The following is a 16009-nucleotide window of genomic DNA, read 5'->3' as shown; positions in this document are numbered from 1 at the left end:
AACCATTTTTTTCTATTATTTATAATAAAGGAGTAATTATTGAGTAAATCAGGCCAATCAGCGCAGACCTTTAGCCAGGCACACGTCAGTGAGCACTTACACACACCAGGCGCGCGGCTCACTGACGTGTGCCTGGCTAAAGGTTAGCATATTAATATATGGGAGATTGTTTTTTTTAATGAGATTGGTGGTGAAAGTTTTTAATGAAGCAGTAGGGTCTTTCTTAAGTTTTTCATATGTGGAGTCTGTAAGTAATGTCTGAATTTTAGTGTCATAATCTGTTTTATTCATGATCACTGTTGTATTGTTTTTATCTGCTGGAAGGATGATAATATCTGTGTCATGATTTAATTGTTTCAAAGCACAGCGTTTAGATCTAGTAAGATTATGAGTTGGCAAATTTAATTTATTCACTATGTTAGCCACTAGTCTGCGGATATTGTTAGCAGGTTCTTGGGGAAGAAAGTGTATGGCTGTTTCTATATGACTAATTATTGACTCTTTTGGGAGTTTAGTTGGGGTTACCGCAAAATTGTGGCCTTTGGCCAAGGCTGAGAACGTTTTGGCAGAAAAGGTCTATAGAAAAATCTATAGAAAACTTACCCACACCAATCCATATTTACACGCGGCATCACATCATCACCCAGACCAAAAACAAGCTGTGATAAACTCGTTGGTCTATAAAGCATTTACTATATGCGACAAAGACAGCATTCAAAACAAAGTCAAAGAATTAAAAGACACTCTACAACAAAATGGCTGCAACAAATAAACAAAATAATTAAAAAACATCAAAATAAACCCTCCACCACCACTCACAATACACCAGCACCAGAACAAACAACAAACTTAAAGAAACGAACCACTTACCTCCCATACATAAAGGGTGTCACAGATAAGATTGGCAGAATCCTGAACAAACACAACATACAAACGGTCTACAAACCACCGAATAAAATAGGACAGATTCTTAACAATCCAAAAGACCGTCATTAGACACACCAGGAATGTACAAAATACCTTGTTCATGCGGTAAAGTATACATAGGTGAAACTGGTAGAATGATAAGCACACAACTAAAAGAACATCAGTCAGCAGTACGTCTAAAACATTACTCACAATCGGCATTAACAGAACACCATTTGGAAACTGGTCACAAAATTATGTTTGACCAAACCCAAATACTAAACTAGGGCTTACTTCCCTAGAAAGTATATGGAATTTCTGGAGATATACAAACATCCAAACAATCTCAATAGAGACAATGGACATATGACTAGTTCACTATGGCATTCCATCTTGCCATAACACATCCCCCCCTCCTTCTTACCATTCCACCCCTCCTCTACCACACCCCTCCCACATCAATCTAGCGCTATAAAAAAGGACACCTGACCAAGAGCATCTCAGTATCAGGCTGCTCTTTAAACCCTGATGAAGTGAGCTGTAATGTTTACGAAACGTTGGTATAAAAATGACACTAACGCGGTTCAAACCCGAAAAAAACATCTTTGTATGTTAATACTACACACACACCGCGAAAGCATCAAATATCACAAAAAGTCAAATTGAAAAATTAATTCTGGAAACCAAAACTAATTATGTAAACAAAGTCAAACATAATAAGGTATGTCAAAATTGTAACTAAAAATTATAAAGTCAAATAATAAAAAATGAATATGTACAGCAGCATAAATACGTCAACGACCATCTCGTGTAACATGTCATGTACAAATAAACAAGAATATGTGATAAAGGCTAATACACAGGCAAGAAAAACGTCCCCTAGCGGGAGGAAATTATTTATTATTACAGAAGTATTTATTACTCTATAAACGTCAAAGCACATGCATATGAGTAATAACTGTTCTAACAAAAGCTGTTGCTTCAGACGTCTTCGGACATGTCGTGGCGAAGATAGTCTTATTTGTCAGTGTACGTGTGAAATAAAATGGCCTTTAATGACTATGAATTTATGATTAATAAGGTAATCTCAATCTCATGCTTAAATGGATTTATGAATCATATTAAAACGCATCTAAATAAGATCATCTTGACCAAAATATTCCTTAAAACTTTTGCTCAAGTCCCGCCTTATTTTTGACTATGAATCTAGACAGCGTCTTAAGACTAAACTTAAGGCGATTTTAAGACTAAACTTAAGTACGGACTATGAATACGGCTCTAAGTCTCGAAAAGCGTTGTCATACGTAACAAGCGTGTAACGTGCGTTGTTTTGTGGCCGGCTTGATGGAAAAGAGACAGAAAATAATATGCCTGCACTCTTCCACAGCCGAGCGTGACGTCACGCACACGTACGCGGTTCTCGCTTGTGTGCGTAGCATCGAGGAGCTGAGCGGTGGGGGCTCTGCCCTTCGATGCTCTCGTTGCTGTCCTGCACGGTCCGGCATCTATGGCTTGCTTGTTTACTCCGTCTCTCGTTGCTAGGACATTGAATAAAGTAAGCCATCTTACTTTACAGCTGATAAGCGTATACGCCTACAGAGTCCGGACTATCTCTTCCCGCGCGGTCATTGGGTCACATTTATTAATTAACTACTCAATAACCATTGCGAATTTTGCAAAATGGTATACAACTTTTTTGTTCAGATTGACGCAATCTACCTTCACACTTCGGCTTGGTCAAAATTTTTGGGACACCCTGTATATATAAGGGGTGACTTCATTCCTTAAAGCCATTTTTGGGCAGCAACGGAATGTGTCAGCATTCGTCATATTGACCTCCCTTACATGTATGCAAAGTTTCATCGAAATCAAAATTGTCCACTTCGCGAGATTTTCTTGTAAGTCACATAAATGTTTTAATGTAAGTAACTGTGTAGAATTACATTCTGTTTGTGTTTCAAATCAACGAAGTCTTATTTGGAATGGTTCGAATACCTCGGCATGAGATGGCACGTCATCCTCAGCATTGCTTTCATTCGGTATTTCAGCTTTTGTTAAATTTATGTTGATGATATTCTCGTTGCTATCATTATCTTTATCGTATTAGCGTTATTTGAATAATGGAATATTTGATTAGTAGAATGTTCGAATATTAGAGTATTCGGAAAATAGAAGTTCAGATACGAGAGGTTGCACTGTATTTTATAAATATTTGTGTATTGTTTTGAAAGTAAACGCTTCTAACATTTGCGTTGCGTTCAGCAGACTAAGCTGCTTATAGCAATTGAACGTGATTGGCTCTTTCTTTGAGATCTAAAAATCAACGTCAAGTGTTAAGAAGACGACAATTAAGCAATTGTTCGGCAAAACACTGCTTTTGCTTCGCCCACATGTGACGTCACGTAGGTGATATTATCTTTGCTTCAAAGCGGTTATATCTGAAGCCGTGTCTATAAGTACTCAGATAGTCAAGTCTGTCGAAGCAGATTTTGCCAAATGCTTGTTATAAGTTTTTATTAGAAAGACTCAAATATATTGCAGAGCTTGTTATACCGATGTTGCAAAATTGTCAGCAGAAATATATCCAAGCTTGTTGACAAAAAAACAGCAAATTGCTGACAAAAACCGAGCAAAGCTTGATAATATAATCCGAAATCATATTGATGCCAATTATAAAGCAAGATCTGTGCGACACATTCTGACAGCAAATTGAGAGCAAACACCAAGCAAGATTTGCACATTTCGGCTAGATTTAAAAAGAATTATTGATATATTTCCTAAATTTATTTTTACAAATTATATACATATATACATAATTTTTACACATAATATACATAAAATTATGTTTCAATTTGAATATTTAATCGACAATAATTATGTAAATATTAAAATGACATCTATGTAAAAAATATTTTAGTATTTATGTTAGCGTCAAAGTCCGAAGTCCCGGCAATCTTAGGATTGACTAGTCAATATCCGAAGTAACCAAGCGTTTTGGGCAAAGTCCAAAACAGTCTTTTTTTGCGAGTTTTGACTGTTGTGTTTTTAGTCAATCTCAGGAGTAATCAACACGGTAAAAGTTGAAATCTAAAGAATCAAACTTTGAGTTGCGTATCGTTTCACGCATTTATTTGCACTATATATTATATGTACAATGGATACAAAATCGGAGGATGTGCCAATCAGACTCAATAGGATAGACTAGTATTAAAACAAGACTAATTCTTTCATGTTCTTTTTGTTAGTGTTGTAAACGTGTACGTAAGGAGGCGCTTCCCTGTACCCCCCCTAAAATCTAACCTAACTCTAACCTAAACATTTCTTTCTGCACTTCCCCTCGTAAAATTTTCACTCATTTCTATTGATATTGTAGTAACACAGGTTAGGTTAGAGTTGAGGGGGGTGCAGGGGGGCGCAGCCCTTCTGCCTACATGCTTACAACACCAACAAAAAGAACATGAAAGAATTAGGATGCGACCCCATGCACTGTTATTTTTTGCGTAACGCGTAACGCGTAACCAATGAAAGAGATTACGTGTTTAATATGTTTTATATTTTAGTTTTTACGCGTTACGCGTTACAAGGTGAATAACAGTGCATGGGATTGCACCTTTAGTCTTGTTTTAATACTAGTCTATCCGATTGAGTCTGATTGATACATCTTCCGATTTATTTTGTGTCTATCTGGAATTGACTAGTCAAAGTTCGAAGTGATAAACCAAAGTTTTTACAGAGTTTTCAACTTTGACCAGCCGTGTTGGTTACTCCTGAGATTGACTAAAAACATAACAGTCAAATCCCGAAAAAAAGACTGTTTTGGACTTTGCTCAAAACGCTTGGTTACGTCGGACATTGACTAGTCAATCCTAAGATTGCCGAGACTTCGGACTTTGACGCTAACATTTATACTGTTTACAACAATTAATTGTCTGTATAATATTTACTTTTAAATAATTTTACAATATTTTTATATTATTAAAAAATATAACTTACAATATTATGCACGTACAATATTTATTGTTTATTAGTCCATAATTGAGTTTTTTCTTAAACAAATTTGAAAAGCGATTAAGTATTATGGCCAAACTGCTCTCTCTTAGTAGAATCAATTAAAATTGCACTATTGATTCAGTGATAAAAAAGTTTACTGAGAATCAGTGATAATATCACTGATTTGCAATGAAAAAATGCCTCTTTTAATTATTAAAGAGCCGGCATTTTTTTCTTGAAATCTTGTAGAATTGATATCCTAGTTTTAGTAACATATATATCGTATATTTTATACAAATTTATGAAAATGATTCAGCGTCACTATAGTAATTGCCGGTCCTTAAAGGAGGGAAAGTTGCAAGTATCGTTGCAAAAAAAGGTTTTTTTACGTTATCCTCATCAAAGCTCAGTGTATTTTATTTTTAATACAAGAATGATTTATATAAATAAAGAGCAACTGTCGTTGCAGTTATATAACTTAAATTTGTTATACTACGCAGTGTTTTAAGATAACATAACGAATTGTAATTCTGATATTTGATGCTTTTGTGTTGTATTAACATTCAAAAATGTTTTTCAGGTTTGAACCGCGTTAATGTTATTATTATATGTATTAACGCGGTTCAAACCCGAAAAACATTTCTGAGTGTTAATAACGAATTGTATATTAGTGTAAAAAATACAAACGGTTACAAATATTTTAGTATTACTAAAAAGTCGCTTGACACATTTAAAAATTTTTAAAATAATTAACAATGTATATGTGTATATATATATTTATTTATTTATTTGTTTACTTAAGATTTTTATTTTATAGTTTATATTTTATATATATATATATATATTTATTTGTTTATTTAGATTTATTTTATTCATATTTATATATATATATTTATTTATTTATAGATGCATTTTAATTTCTTAAATATTTTGGTTTTGACTTCTGTCGTCAATTGTAACTCGTGTAAAGTGACTTTAAAATAATCATAACACTCTCTATGTATTGCGTGTCTTTTTTTATGTTGTATTCTTTTTCTTATCCCAGACAGCATAGACCTGCAAAGTACGTCTTAAAGACATCCGGAAAATGTGCTATTTTTAAGACGCACTCCGAATGTTTTTAAGATATCACTTGAAAGTTTGTGCTATCCGGAATTTTTTTCAAGTTTTTTATCTATTCTATTCATTCTTTCCTTATTTATTTCTCTTTTTTTTCTATCTTGTTATTTCATCTTTTCTACTTCTATCCTTTCTATCTAAGGTTTTACCTGTTCTGTTCTATCTGTATTCTTTTTGGAAATACACAACATTGGTTTTGTAAATAGTGTATTAATTTTTATATATTTGTATTTATTTATATTTTTATTGAAACATTGTTATATACAATAACATGTAGAATTATTTCAATTATTTTAATTATTATTATTTTTGCTAAAAAACGTATATATAAACATTTATTACAATATTGAACAAAACAAATGTTTTACATTGTTTTTGATGGGAGAAACCACCACCTTGTCGCGGTTTCCATTGAGCAATAATGCGTACGTAGTTTATTTCTAAAACTTAAATACAATAAAATTCTTATTGCAAGAATACTTTTTTTTTCTTTTAATTTATATTATATGTAATTGCGAGTAGCAAAGTAAAAAGTATACTAACAGAATACTTTTTACGTAACAAACAACAGTAAAATATATTTTTATCTCTACGTATTGTATATTAACAATATTTTTGCTAAATGTATAATTAAGTATACTTTTCTTTTTTTGTTTAAAACAAAAAGACGTACATATTGGCCAAGAGTGGATTTATATTCTTCACTTTTTACTTATGCTCCTCATATGTTTCATTTTTCTAATTATTCTTTCATGGTGTTAATATTTTTTATTTAATTGAAATGTTTCTGTAAGTAATAAGTGCAAGAACGAGGACAAACGGCCAAAAACGATAAAGAGCTGCTAGCGCGAGGCTTAGCCGCTCGCGCTAATCGCGTACGATATAGTTATGTCGAAAGAAAGAGACAGCAAACGTATCTGTTCTCTTCTACGATAGAAGACCTGTAAGAGAGTTAAAACTGAGAACACTGAGGAAATCGAGTGTTTGCGCCATGCTGTTTTGTATGTTTTTTTTTTTTTATTTTTTTTGAACACAATAATCACATATGTTATTATTACAACGGCAAATATTGAAAAAATACGCAAACAAATTAAGTTTTTTTAGATTTTTAGGTATGTATTGGGAAAGAAAAAGAAACAATGCAAATATTATAAATGTATAAATTGTTATGTATGTATATATTTATATAAACGGCGATATAAGTGGATTATATAAACGTGACACGTGATATTACAATTACGTGTATTACAATAAAATAAACGGAATCATTTCGGGATATTTTTAAAACACTCGTGAAATAACTATACACTCGAGATCTTCTAACATTAATGTATTTAATAAAATCAAAGATACAGTTAACGCGCACAGCAAATGTTTCTTGATGGTGACTCTAAAAAACTGAAAAGTATTCGCGAAAAGAAAACAAAGGTGAATCGAACAAAAGATTGCGCATTTGTGCATATATATTTATATAGACTGTGTTAATTGAACGAGTGTTAATTTCTTAAGTCATCTAACCAGATACTTTAATAGATGTGCTATATATATTTATGTACAAATATAGTTAGCAACATATACATTATAGATTTACTTCTGAAGTGTACACGGTGTCATAAAACGGTGGTTTATTGATGAAATTGTTTTGGTTATTAACTTTTTAATAAACAATAAGCGATGGCTAAAACCTTCATAGTGTTATACTCAGGAGGATAATCTTTATGATATATGTGAAGGGGGGACAAAGTAATTGGAGGAATCTCTCCTAATCAGCATTTTTATCAAAATTTGTTTATAACTGTTTAATGAACAATGAGCAACGGCTAAACTCACTTGGAGAATATAAGATCTGTGCAATAATCACTATGGATAATCGGGATATACGCAATATGATTTCTGTGCAAACAGGATTCTGGACAATCGAGATCTGAGCAATGTAGTTTATGTGTAAACAGGATTTTTGCAATAAGGTTTCTGTGCAAACAAGATCTGTGCAATAATCATTCTCGACAAATACAATCTTAGTCAACTACAACATGTGTGCAATGACGACTATAAACAATCGGGATTTGCGCAAAACTTTTTTGTGCAAACGAGATCTAGGAATTTGTGCAACCGCCGATCTGTGCAAAAGAAATCTTGGCTATTGGTGCACTACCTATTCATAATAATAGTATATGGTAAAGGGCCTTCTACAATAAGATATTAATAATAAATCAGAAGTCAGAAGTAAGAAATTGACTACTCACAATCGATTATTCTTCTGTGATTTGACTGTGATTGGTCAATTTCTTGCTTCTGACTTCTGATTTATTACTAATATCTCATTGTAGAAAGCCCTTAACATATACTGTCATCGTGAGCATTGATTCTTCTCGATTCAATTAAACATTACAATTATAATTTACAATAGTTGTTTCATAATATTCTTTTATGTCGTACGTTTGCAATAAGATTGAAGTATACATATATGTAGAGCTCATCAACGAGCCTTAAGTCTTAATTGTTTAAAAAATTTATGTTGATTTTTGATACTCTAAAAGATCTACAAATCCTAGTATAATTTAATTGCTTCTGGAGAAATATTTTTTATTTAATGCAATAAATATGGAAAAATTTCTAATAGAAAAACATCGGTTTATAGGTCTCTAACGTCCAGTATGTTCTTAAAGTTTGTCTACTAATAAAACTCTCTCTCTCTCTCTCTCTCTCTCTCTCTCTCTTTCTCTCTCTCTCTCTCTCTTTCTCTCTCTCCCCGTTATTTTTATTGGTAACAATCTGTTATCATCAAATTTAATATTAGTTTGTAACATAGCTGTTCTCGTGACAAAAGTTGTAGTTTGATAATCTGTGTTTGCAGCTTTGGCTCTGACTAAATAATTTACACAGTTTCTTCTAATTACGCAAGAATTTAAATGATCATGAGAGCCTTACGTTAGATGTTAATAAAATAAATAAATTCTTGTAGTTTGAAACTTAAGAGGGTACTAGATATAGAGACCTGTAGACCGACGTTTTTATAACCTAAATTTCTTTATTTTTTAATTTTATTTACTGCACAACATTAAAGGCGCTTTTACAGAAGCAAATAAATGTACAAAACCATATAAAGCTTTTGAAAATGGGTATATAATGCTTTTTTGAACTCTTTTTTTCATTCATAATGATAGTATATGATATCAGATATACATCATCACACTATGACGTTGTTCTCATCAATTAGATAGTCAAACCATAATCTGAATGTCTCATTAGACTTTTTTTTGTCGTATTTAAGGCGCTTGGTCATTGTAAATATGTACATAAGCTTAGAAATAATTCTACATATATGAATATATAGTCAGGTTATAGAAGGAAACTGTATAAGTAAAAATTTATGCTGAATTTTGACATTCCAAAGAACAAGCGTAAATTCTTAGCACAATTTACTTATTTTTGTAGAAGCATTTTAGATTTAATGAAGGAAATACGATACCAAACGTCATAGGAGAAAGTCGGTTTACAGGTCTCTATAGTCGGTATCCAGTACTCTCTTAAGGGCGTAAAACTCTTTAATAAAAGTTTTTTCTGTTATTTTTTTTCTGTCAATTATACATGTTATTGCAACTGTTACGATATTTTTATGTTTGTGTATGTTGTTAAATTATTGCTTGATAATATGAAAAAATCGAGTAATTTATACTTATAAGAATTAAATAGCAAATTTTGTGAGAGAGAAAATTGTGAATATTTGCGTAATAACAAACGATAATACGAAGTATGTATATTCTCAATTGACGAGTGAACAGCACAGATGTTTGGATCAGATCTGCAGATTAATTGTAGAATCAAGTGTTTAACAGAATCGTACAATGACGCTCGTTGCACCTGTACATTTTCAAAATGTCAAAAGAACAGTGATATACATATGTATGTTGGTGTGCACCTCAATAAATTGTATTAACATATTAGTATTATGTTATCACGATCAAACAAAGTAAAACTTACACGCTTTTAATACAGTATATATATAGCGTGTACGCAAAAACAATTTTGGTAATACGTTATTAAGTATTTCGCATCAAAAGAATCGACTTCGATACAAGGTGAGAAATAACCCAATGTATGTATTTTTTAATTTATCGTGTATAAATATAAGGATAGTATATAGATAGAGATGGAAAGTTAAAATGTGATACATGTCTTATAATAAAATGTGATAATTAAACTATATACAACTAACATTAAATTCGTCAATAAAAATTAACGTTAGATGTTTATGCAAAACAAATATATATACTTATATATTTCAGTGTAAATTATACACATGAATTTTTTCAATTGAAAGAATGACCCCAAAAATCGCCCGTTTTGAAGTCCTTGAATTTTGAATCAAATAGTGTGCTAAATGATAGCTTATGATGAGACATTAATCAGAGAAAAATTTCACATTAAATCTACCTTTTATTTGGGAGATACGCGAGGTCAAAGTTACTAAAAGTTAGGTGAAAAAAGAGTATCGATATCGTGACATACGTCACAAGTAAATCTACGGAACTGTCTATTAGATCGATCTTGATGGGATAACTTCGCACACTTGTAAAATTATGACAAATAATTGACATATATTTTGTTATAAAAAAATGAAAAAAATATATGTTAGTGTAAAAAAAATAAATGCCGATATAAAAAAGTCAATAAAAGCCAACGCTAGATGTTTGTGCGAAACAAATATATATATAAGGTACCCGCGCGAAGCGCGCCGGGCTGTATAAATATATATATATATATATTTGTTTCACAACAAATATATACGAACATCTAACGTTGGCTCTTAGTGACTATTTTAATGTTAGTTTCGATTTTCAAGAATCTTATTTCTTCTTTGTTTAAACAAGATAGATATATATTTTTTTATTAAGACGTTCCGTGTCATGTGTACCACTGATGGTATACGATGTGATTAGCTTGTACTATGTACAGACGGCGTCATTAATTCGAAGAATAGGCGCGGAGATCGGAGGGCAAGCGGGGCGGTTGCTCGTAGCGCCAACGGGCGCCGTACTAACTAACTAGTAGCAATCGGGTGTCCACAACTGGACACCCGATTTTGGGACTAATGGATATTTGGATCAACTGGACTTTTTATGTGATCCCCGCGCCTATTCTTCAAATTAATGACGCCGTCTGTACAAGCTAATTACTTATTAATGATATAAAAAATGAAATATTTTGTGATAAAAAAATATATCAGTGTTTAGTCATAACTTTAAAGGCCTAAATAAAACGTTAAGCAAAAACGACTTGGCACGGAAAGTGTTAAACATGTGTGTATAATATACAAGATGGAAAAGAAAGTCGGCACCCTGAATAACTCGGAAAATACAAATTATATAGAACAATGTTTCAAAAGTTGTAAGTGTAAAAAGATCCAGTAACTGATATTATCAGTTTGACCTTGGATGGCGTTGCCAAGATCAGAACAACACCTTGAATTTTTTAAATAGAATCTGTTTTTTTAAATTTTATTACATATTCTTATAGCACTTCTTCAAGCTTTTTCAAAGCACTATGATTTTATCCTTTACGCCGTTATCAAACTTTGTATGGTAAACCCACAAAGGATGATCTAGCCAATGAAAGTAGATGATTCTTCTTGCCGTCATTCTCACCTTGTGTGTACATATGGGTAAATCCATCGTAGTTTTAACTTTTGATGGACTTTTTAATACTGATAAGTCTGAGTAATTTTTTATATGCACAAGACTTATGTTTTCTTTGTATACTTTCTAGCAATAACTATGTATAAGAATGCAGAGCGTTTGTGTTATTGCTGACGTTTAAAAGTATACTAACTCGGTAAAAATATAGAAGATCATAAAATTTATTTTGTTTCTTTTGAATTTATGTTTCACTTTTAACTTTGTACCTGCGCTGTGTTATATAACGCTTTCGTAATAAATGGAAAAGGTAGCTCTTGCATTCATACATCTTTGCCCTGGAGGTCGATTATGTGTCATATAGCCATAAAAAATAGTGGCCACTGAAAAACTTGTCCCTCTATTTTGGCAAATTATTAATTTGTATAAAGTTAACAATATTATATACACGCCGTTAAAAATTGATGAACTGAGTTACTGAAGTTGTAGCAAACACGAAAACAAAAAATATAAGACCTTGAAAATTGTGTCTTAAAAATGAAACACCAATGTATCAAAGATTGCCTTCAAAAGCGTAAATTCATTGAAAAATCTACAAATCACTTTGGCACAAATTTCGAGAAAAATTTTTTCAGTCAATATCAAAATTTGTAAACTCTTTCTTATACCATAACTTACCACGGAATCCATATGGCCACAATTTTCAAAAACCCAATTTTATTAGTTATGATGTTAAGCGTAAAAAAATTTATTTTTTTCAAATGTGTGGCACATACATCTTATATTGACAAACATGTCTGAAATAATATTGACAAACATGTCTAAAATTCAAAAACCAATCTACACACGCGTTAATTTTAAGTAGACCGGCGCAAAGTTTATCTGATTGAGCTCGACTTATATTTCTTTCCAGGTTTACAATTGCAACTATGTGTAAATTACGTACTCTTAACGTCACAACTAATAATAAATTGGGTTTTTGAAAATTGTAGTCACATGGATTCGTAAGTTATAGTATAAGGAAGAGTTTACAAATTGATATTGACCGAAAACATTTTTCTCTGAATATATGCCAAAGTGATTTGTGGATTTTTCAATAAATTTACGCTTTTGAAGGTAATCTTTGATACACTGGTGTTTCATTTTTGAAACACAATTTCCAACAACGTCTAATATTTTTTGTTTTCGTGTTTGCTATAAATTCAGTAACTCAGTTAGTCGATTCACTTAACAGCGTGTATATAACTTTAATAAAAATTAATATTTTGCCAAAATGGAGAGACAAGTTTTTCAGTGGCCACCATTTTTTACGGTTATATGGCACATAATCGACCTCCAGAGAAAAAATGTATGAAAGCAAAAGCTAACTTTTCCATTTATTACGAAAGCGTTATATAACACGGCGCAGGTAAAGTAAAGAATAAAACACAAATTCGAAAGAGACGAAATAAATTTTATGATTTTCTATATTTTTACCGATTTAGTGTACTTTTTTAAACGCCAATAACACAAACGCTCTGTATTCTTATACATAGTTATTGCTATAAAGTATATGAAAAAAATATAAGTCTTGTATGAAGCTGAAACTGGCCCGGAGACTTAGCCCGGAACCGCCGAAATGCAGGGCCGCGCGGCCGATTTTAAAAAACTTAATTTCCGGAACTCTGACCAACTAAACCTTTTTTCTTGCGCACGTAGGCATTCTTGTATTCTCCTAACATACTAATTATATATTGAAAAAAAAATAAATTATTTAGATATTTCTTGCATTATAAACCACGAAAATAAATAGAATATTTATGTTTTCACATATATTATTCGATGAAAACGTTCACGCTCCCTACAAAATGCATATCCACCGTGTTACTAACATTCCAAAGAATATTTGTGCAAAGTTGCAGCCGGTTGTTTGCTTGCGTTGACGAATAATAAACAAATGTCTACCGTCACTCGAACAAAAAAGCGCTTCTTAAAAAGTTTGAACTTCTTTTTAACATCGAAGATGTTCGTGCTCTCTAAAAATTACATGTTTACTGCATTTTTAACATTTCAAAGAATATTTGTGCAAATTGTCAGCCGGCTGGTCCTTTGCAGTAACAAATAATAAACAAATGTTCTCGTCACTCGAGCGTGATAGCGTTTTTTAAATCTGTTATAAAGTTTAACATTTGTTTTTACATTGAAAATGTTCGTGCCCCCTAAAAATTGATTATCTGTTACATTTACAACAAATCAAAGAATAATTGTGCAAATTCTCAGCCGGATGGTTTTTTGCATTAACAAATAATAAACAAACGTTTCTCGTTACTCGAGCGGGATAGCGCTTTTAACTCGGTACAAAGTTTAACAGTTTTTTTAACATTAAAGACGTTCGTGCTCCCTAAAAATTGATTATCTGTTACATTTACAACAAATCAAAGAATAATTTTGCAAATTCTCAGCCGGCTGGTCCTTTGCATTAACAAGTTATAAACAAATGTTTCCCGTCACTCGAGCGAGATAGCGCTTTTTAACTCGGTAAAAAGTTTAATATTTTTTTTTACATTGAAGATGTTTGTGCTCCCTAAAAATTATGAACATCTTCAAGATAAAAAAAAATGTTAAATTTATAACGGATTAAGAAGCGCGCTACCTCGCTCGAGTGACGATAAACATTTGTTTATTACTTGTTAATGCAAAGGACCAGCCGGCTGAGAATTTGCACAATTATTTTTTGATCTGTTGTAAATGTAAAAGATAATCAATTTTTAGGGAGCACGAACATCTTTAATGTTAAAAAAAATGTTAAAATTTGCAACGGACTGAGAAGCGCTATCTCGCTCGAGTGGCGAGAAACATTTGTTTATTACTTGTTAATGCAAAGGACCAGCCGGCTGAGAATTTGCACATTTATTCTTTGATTTGTTGTAGATGTAACAGGTAATCAATTTTTAGGGAGCACAAACATCTTCAATGCAAAAAAAACTGTTAAACTTTTTACCGAGTTAAAAAGCGCTATTTCGCTCGAGTGACGAGAACATTTGTTTATTATTTGTTAATGCAAAAAACCATCCGGCTGAGAATTTGCACAATTATTCTTTGATTTGTTGTAAATGTAACAGATAATCAATTTTTAGGGGGCACGAACATTTTCAATGTAAAAACAAATGTTAAACTTTATAACAGATTTAAAAAACGCTATCACGCTTGAGTGACGAGAACATTTGTTTATTATTTGTTAATGCAAAGGACCAGCCGGCTGACAATTTGTACAAATATTCTTTGAAATGTTAGAAATGCAGTAAACATGTAATTTTTAGAGAGCACGAACATCTTCGATGTTAAAAAGAAGTTCAAACTTTTTAAGAAGCGCTTTTTTGTTCGAGTGACGGTAGACATTTGTTTATTATTCGTCAACGCAAGCAAACAACCGGCTGCAACTTTGCACAAATATTCTTTGGAATGTTAGTAACACGGTGGATATGCATTTTGTAGGGAGCGTGAACGTTTTCATCGAATAATATATGTGAAAACATAAATATTCTATTTATTTTCGTGGTTTATAATGCAAGAAATATCTAAATAATTTATTTTTTTTTCAATATATAATTAGTATGTTAGGAGAATACAAGAATGCCTACGTGCGCAAGAAAAACAGGTTTAGTTGGTCAGAGTTCCGGAAATTAAGTTTTTTAAAATCGGCCGCGCGGCCCTGCATTTCGGCGGTTCCGGGCTAAGTCTCCGGGCCAGTTTCAGCTTCATGTCTTGTGCATATAAAAAATTACTCAGACTTATCAGTATTAAAAAGTTTATCAAAAGGTAAAACTACAGTGAATTTGCTCATATATACAAGGTGTTTGAAAAAATGTAACGCAGCCGAATGTGAAGATAGATTGGGTCAATCTGAATAGAAAAGTCTTGTATCATTTTGCAACAGTCGCTTTAAGTATTGAGTGATTAATTAATACATGTGAACCAAAATGAGTACGTGGGTAGCAATGGTCCGGACTCAGGCGTGTATGATTTTCAGTTGTAAAGAAAAATGACTTCATGCATTTTCCTAAAAAATAAACAGTGCAAGAGGTGGAGCAAACAAGCGTGTGGCGAGTGATACAATTTTTAGCAAATCAGTTGATTTTCACAACTGAAAGTCATACACTCCTATAGAGTCCAAACCATTTCTTTCCACGCTCATTGGATCACATGTATTAATTAATCACTCAATAACTATTACAAATTTTGCAAACTGATACATGACTTTTCAGATTACTCCAATCTACCTTCGGCTGTGCAAAATTTTTCAGACACTCTGTATACATATATGTATGTATATATGTATGTATGTATGTATGTATGTATGTATGTATGTATGTATGTAT

The 16009-nt window shown here is 32.1% G+C and overlaps 1 protein-coding gene across 3 annotated transcripts in view; it reads left to right on the top strand.

Annotated features, from left to right (window-relative positions):
• The window catches only part of LOC109861172 (chitinase-3-like protein 1), a 36925-nt gene that overhangs the window by 4933 nt on the left and 15983 nt on the right, over nucleotides 1-16009 (top strand). Inside the window, exon 1 of one of the 3 annotated variants that reach the window (XM_020440701.1) lies at nucleotides 10005-10097. The exons of 1 other annotated variant lie outside the window; for it this stretch is intronic. The gene's annotated coding sequence lies outside the window, so the exon portion shown is untranslated. Of the gene's footprint in view, nucleotides 1-10004; nucleotides 10115-16009 lie in introns of those variants that run through there. One more of the 3 variants, XM_020440702.1, reaches the window with a different exon arrangement.

Source organism: Pseudomyrmex gracilis, unplaced genomic scaffold (genome assembly GCF_002006095.1).
Source record: "Pseudomyrmex gracilis isolate BER0280 unplaced genomic scaffold, ASM200609v1 scaffold_612, whole genome shotgun sequence".
NCBI classification, from domain to species: Eukaryota; Metazoa; Arthropoda; class Insecta; order Hymenoptera; family Formicidae; genus Pseudomyrmex; species Pseudomyrmex gracilis.
Note: the sequence above shows the minus strand (reverse complement) of the source record. Positions and strands in the feature narration are given on the sequence as shown.